This window comes from Diadema setosum, chromosome 17 (genome assembly GCF_964275005.1).
Source record: "Diadema setosum chromosome 17, eeDiaSeto1, whole genome shotgun sequence".
Lineage (NCBI taxonomy): Eukaryota > Metazoa > Echinodermata > Echinoidea > Diadematoida > Diadematidae > Diadema > Diadema setosum.
This window is the reverse complement of record NC_092701.1, coordinates 4270287-4277154: the sequence shown is the minus strand read 5'-3', so window position 1 is coordinate 4277154 and position 6868 is coordinate 4270287.

Below are 6868 nucleotides of genomic sequence, written 5' to 3'. Positions count from 1 at the left end.
ATTGCAGTATTTCACAGGAGATCAGAGAGGCTAAGATACTATGATAGCATTGGTCGAAATCAAACAACTAAAACAAGCAATGAAGGGGAACAGTGATAATGATTGATTTATTATGAGTTCGAATAAACATATTATGTGACCACGCTGGAAAATATTTACATGTATGGCTATTTAAAGCCATCGTATGATAAACTAGATCAACAATTACTACTCTACTCTTCTACTCACTAAGAAATACGGGTTCAAATTTGAACCCCCAAATTGTCCCATACAACCACCCTAATGGGTGCAACTTTGCACCGCAATAAGCAATTTGCACCCTTACATGTGCAATACGCTGAATTTTGAACGTGCAGGGGTGCGAATTTGCACCCTCAGTTTTGTCCTAATCAAGGGTGCCAACATGCACCATAAACATGAATACATTGTGAATTAAACATTTGGACCACGAGTACCAAGTTTATACTCGTAAGATCAAACTTACTTACACTCTAACGGATATGTCCGCATCTTTGTAGGTACAAATATGAATATTAAGAGATTTAATTTTCTACTTGCATAATTTAAGGTACATGTGCACCCCAGGGTGCTGGTATAGGGACAAATAGGGAGCAAATATGACTCTTTATTTCTTAGTGTGTACCCCGTTTAATTGATAAAATGACTAACTCCAACTTTACATGATACTGTGAATAGATGATCACCTAATGAGAAGATAAGTATTGATTATTTCTGGACTTTCCAAAGTTTTTAAATGGAACACTGTAAGGTTATCCGATAACAACACGACATAAATCATTATTACAGAAACACCAGGTTCAACAGGACATAAACGTCTTCTTTCAACCACATGCACGACGATACTGAAAAAAAACTCAAATACATAACGATCTAAATATTTTACATCAAAAACCCAGACGGTGGTAGACGAATGGTGATCACTAAGTTATTATCTACAATGTATATTTATTACTTAAGTTTTTGCTGTTAAGTTTCATAAACAACTTAATCCGTGATGATCCTTTTCATTCAGATACAAACCTATAAAAGGTCCTTGTTATTACTGTTGCATGCTTCCTTATATTTACGAAGCAACAGAGCGAAGCATGCAAATAAAAAAAAAAAATGCTTTGGATTATAGTAGTAAAAGGCAACATGAATAACATGATAACCTTGTCCATCCTTCAATAATGCACAAGCACATTATTGACTAATGCCCACCGAAAGTAGTGACCCAGAAATGATTCGACCGCACGGTTGGGAAATAGAAACAGACTGAGCAAATAAAAAAAAAACAACAACAACAACAACAACAACAACCTTGGAATACCAGAGAAAGAGAAAACGTAAATAATGTGATAACTAGATAACCTTATTTATCTTTCAAGCGTGCATTCTCATATAATTCATAAGCTGATAAGGTGAGTGGACCTTGAAGCTAATGCAAATCGAACCTGCTCATAAACAATTTAATTGTATAGTTGAGACAAATATAGACACATATCGTATATATATATATATATATATATATATATATATATGCGTGTCTGTGTGTGCGTATGTGTATATATATATATATATATATATATATATATATATATATATACACACACACACTTGTATATAGATATACGCAATATACCTCTTGGACACACTAATACCCCTTTCAGGTAATCGTGGATGCGGATAATAGGAGCACAAGTCGTAAAATTTCGATTACATGAACGGGAGAGGAGTAGAAAAGTGCGCATTATTTTTATGCTGCTATTATGCGCATAATTGCAGCATGAGGAGTAGATCGAGAATACATGAACGCGTTTTACGACTTATCCGCACTAACATTCCACAGTTCGGTCAAAGGTCACTCGATTTCCCGCACAACCGCTGATTGCTGAGCTTGAGCGCGCGAGAGGTGTGCATACACGTGAGGATATTCACCGGAAACATTACGTCATTATAGAGGCGTGCGCAGTAACCATGACAAATAACTCGCACAAATAACTCGCACCATTATATGAACGGGTGCTCGTAAAAGTAGTGCGCACTTCATGGGATATATGAACGCGATTTTGACTACTTCATCCGCATTATTTGGATGCGGATAATTGAACCGCGATTACCTGAAAGGGGTATTAGACACATCGTGTCCAAAAAAAAAAAAAAAGAAACCGAGTTCTATTTCAAAATCTTGCGATCATTATCATACATTTGCTTTATTAGATGCATATGAATAGAAAGATACACTTTTCTTCATTCATTTGATGCATAACTCATTGTTCATAATTTATGCATGACTAAGTAAAAATCAATAGAATCTAGTGCTACCAGATGATCATTTGAATTAGTTTTTCAGGTCTTTCGGCATTTTTTTTTTTTTTTTGCCAAAAAAAAAAGAACGAAATCATAAAGCCTTACATCTCTTAATTTTCCTTTTATAGAACATCTCATGAGGAAAAAAAAAAATGACCTACGCCTGCTCGAGAAAACTCAGTTTTAAAGTATGCTTAATTTTATCCAGATAGATAGATATTAAATAAGGATCCTTTAGGTTTTCCGACTTGGCAGATACCTATTGCCTTCATGCTTCAGTGAATCTAGGCAGACATGAGGGAGGGGAATTTAAGGAACATTTACACCATTGTTGCAACATTGATTTCCCACAGCCAATGGACTCCATGGAACCTGGGAATACTCACGACATTACTCTTCAATTTTGGTAAATCTCATAGCTTATTCCAAATAACTGACAACAAAGGGCTTCCCGTCCCCATTCAACTTTCCATGTAAATATCCCCCTCCCCCAGAACAATATTCACTGTTGCACTCTCGTAAATGAGCCCATCGTCCTGTTTAACTTTGTAGTCCGGAGAGCTGAATGCTGAATTTTCGACTATACAAAGAATCGGTAGAAATGAGAATTTTCTTTTTCTTGCAATCTCTTTCTCGAGCATGCGCTATTCAGATTTGACGCATAAGGTCTCTATACGACAGAAGAAAATTTGGATGTTTGGGTTCTAATTTTTTGTTGTTGCAAAAACATAACAGCAATAGTCTGAAAATTCACACAAAATCATTATTTGCGCGCGCAAATGAACATTTGGAAGCACCACCGTCCATTGACTTTAAATTTGAATTTGAAACACTGAAACTACACTGGTCTTACACCCGAGACACAGTGAACAGTTCCATCACAGCTTTTTTCTCCATCAGTCACGCATGAATTAGTAACGTTGAGTTTCACGTCAAATGAAAGAAGAGAAGTGTATCTTTCCATTCATGTACATGTATATGCTATAAAGAAAATGTATGATGTCGATAGTAAACTGTTCAAAGGAAGCTCAGTTCTCTTTTTTTTTCTGTGACACGCTGTATAATATACATACTGATGAAGACTAATGACAATACAGAAGAAACAAGCAACTCCGTAATACTTCAAGTGATAATTATGTGTAATACGTATTATGTTTGTACGAGTAAACACATCAAGTGAAAATATTCTTAGTGTCAGTTACAATTTTCATGAAAGATTTGATCACACATGTGCGTATTCTGGGGCGCACAGATGGTACCTGTAACGCAGCAGACAAGGAAGGTGTAATTATTTTCTTCTTGAATAAAAAACAAAGCATGTACGACAGTTCATCCTTACACAGTAGTTTCATTATCGACATTCCTTGTTTGTTTGTTGGTTTGTTTCCTTTTTTTGAAGTGCACTGCTCTTATGGTATATGAGAAAATCCAGTTTGTTAATGACAATTGTGGATTTGGGGAAATGCAATATTAAATCCATGCTATATTCAAGCGTTCCAAAAATGGAAAACAACCATTAACATTTGAAGTTATATCAATTGATATTCTAGATTGCAATATTTTACATGAGATCAGAGAGGCTAAGATACGATAATAACATTGATCGAAATCGAACAACTACAACAAACAATAAACGGGAACAGTGATAATGATTTATCTATGGTGAGTTCAATGAACATGTGACCATGTTGAAAGCTATTTATGGCTATTTAATAGCTGAAATTACTAACTTCAACTTAACATGGTGTTGTGAATCTAATGAGAATATGAGTATTCATTATTTCTGGACTTTATGAAAACAATTAGGAAGTTAATCGCAATTGGGCTGCTACTGTCAGTTACACATGAATGAATGAATGAATTGCATGGCTCCTTGTGTTAAACAATGGAAAGTTGTTTTATACGCAGATTATACACTGTTGCGTTATATTGTATACTGTATTGTGAAGTCCGAATAAAATAGAGTGTGTATATAATTCTGAGTTGCAGAACATCTAAAAAAAAAACTGCATGTGTTTGAATATAAGATAAGTATGTTCTTAGGTTCTCCTTATACCGTGAGTGAATGTAGTAAATTGAAAGTGTTTGTTTCTGGAAGTGCAGTGAAGATAAGGAAACTTATAGGATATCTTACTGTTATAAATTACCAACAACTGAAGCGGGCTATGAATATGGATAAGATGTGTAAGGACATTGTAAAACTGCATGTTTACGCAGTAATATGAATACTTTAACTTCAAAATTCATATATACAATATGAATCCTTAAATTATTTGCCTATGCAAATTATCTTTAAGGTTTATCTACGACGTCACAGTATTCAGATGAATTCCAAATACATGTATATCATAGAAGGGCATTGAAAATGATTCTACGAATTGTCCCTCATCTACTTTGGTCATAATTTTTTTGTATCATTAAATGATAAATGAAATTGTGAGATCTTCTTCAAACTCTCACTAATGTATTGCACTGATATTGCTGCAGTCACTCAATCCACAAAATTGGGGTTAATACCCCTTTAAGTAATATGCATAATATTTTCATCTTATGGAAATAAAATTAATCAATCAATCATTCAATTAAATCAGTCAGTCAGTCTGTCCATTAATGAATCAATGCACACAACTTATACAATAGATGGTATGGATCTTTTCCCTTTTTTCTTTTTTTTTCATTTTGTTTTTCTGTGGTTTCATGCTTTAAAAAAAAAAATGTTTGTGGAATGTGCTAATCAAACCACGCGAGTTTATACTAAATCAGTTCTCATTCCTATATAACGCAAAGATAAAGAGCTTACAGAATAACAAACCTTCGGAATAACGAACCTTTGGATGAACAAACAGCAACAACTGACTCATAGACCGTTGACAAGATTGTGTATCATAGGTGCTTGATGGTGTAGTGTATGCATTTCAGAGACTGTTTGTAATCACTCACACCCAAGCTTTTGTGAGTCTCTGAGACCTATTTTATGCGTTAAATGCACGAATACTGACTTTCGTTAGAAGAGCTTCAGTTGGTAAACCCCCGGCATCCACTCATGTGATTATCTGTACCGCATGCGAGTTCCCGATATTTCGGAAACGGGTGTATTTTAGGGGGTTCAAGTAGGAGAAAATGATAATAATAACAATAATAATAGTAGTTGAAATACGGGGTCTTACATATTTCAAGTTTGAGGGTAATTTCCACATCTTTCTCAAATAATCCGGAAATTTTTATGCGAACTTGTTGTACGTGAAAACCTAGTGATGGATCGGATGACTTAACTTGATAGCATTCATGGAATTATGCAAGATTAAGACGCTTATACTCGAACTGAATTCAAAACATACGGCTTGTGTGATGACTTTTTGGGCTTGTGCCTTCTTTATTTTACAGTCATTTAGGCATTGCTGTGACATATTTTTGCTGCTCTGGTTTTGTTTTGTTTTTGTTTTTGTTTTTTCTTTCTTTTTTTTTTGCTTTATTTCTTTCTCTCACTTTTTCAAAGCATTGCTTGTTCCACTAAGGAACAGCTGGACGATCTTTTTTTTTTTTTTCTTATGAGGAACTGATTTTGAGATAATTTTTGTCAAATTTTCAATGAAGTTCTCAAATAAAGTTTCCGTGTTCTCGTGCTCGAAACAAAGTTTCAGATAATTCTGCGAAAGTATTCCAATTTGCGTTTTTGAAGTGAAAACGACCTATATTATTAATCGATCTTCGTGATTTACTTTACTACATCAAGATAAATTCTTAATTGTTATTGGCAATGGAAAGTGGTCGGTACTGAAACGATCCGTAAGGACAGACCTGCCATTTGCTTTTATTTGCTATGTTTGGGCTTGCCATTGTAAGTTCGAGGCATGACAGTTTGCCGGGGTGTGGATCTAACCTCGTGCCTGTGCCGTCTTTTAGCAGAATCAGGCGTTGGTCGTTGGTAAATTCCTCAATGAGGTGACCATTGTAATAATTGTTATAGTTCGCTTCCCCCATCAGTTGTTGTGACTGTTAAAGTCACCAGGAATAAATAACATCAATACGGTTGCTTCTGATTGACTGCGATAGTGCATCAATTGTGTTTTGATCAATCTTCTGGCAGGGGCTATAAAAATTCATCACAGTCACGCGGGAAGAATCTATACGGAGAGTTATCATTAAATTGGATTTCAAGTTCCGCGAGAGAGGTTGGCGAGTTGTATGGGATGGTTATGCACGTAGATGGCACACCCGCCTTGGGGGCGCTCTTCCTAATTCGTGAGAAGCATAGTTTGGTATTTGCATATCATCTTCCGAAAACCAAGTTTCTTGGATGCATATGATGTGAAAGGGAATCTTATTACGCGAATCTGCAAATTTCTTTAACTCATCTCCGTGGTTCTGGAGGCCTAGTGCATTCCATTGAAGTATAGAAAGAAATGTCATAAGGACGTATGTTATGTGTGAATATATCATTATGCATTCATACGGATGATTAGATCAACTTGCTGCTGTTGTGGCAATAAGTTCAGATAGGGACGTTTCTTGTCTGAGTGACTGTTCAAGCGACTCGGTTGTGGCAGTCAAAACAAAA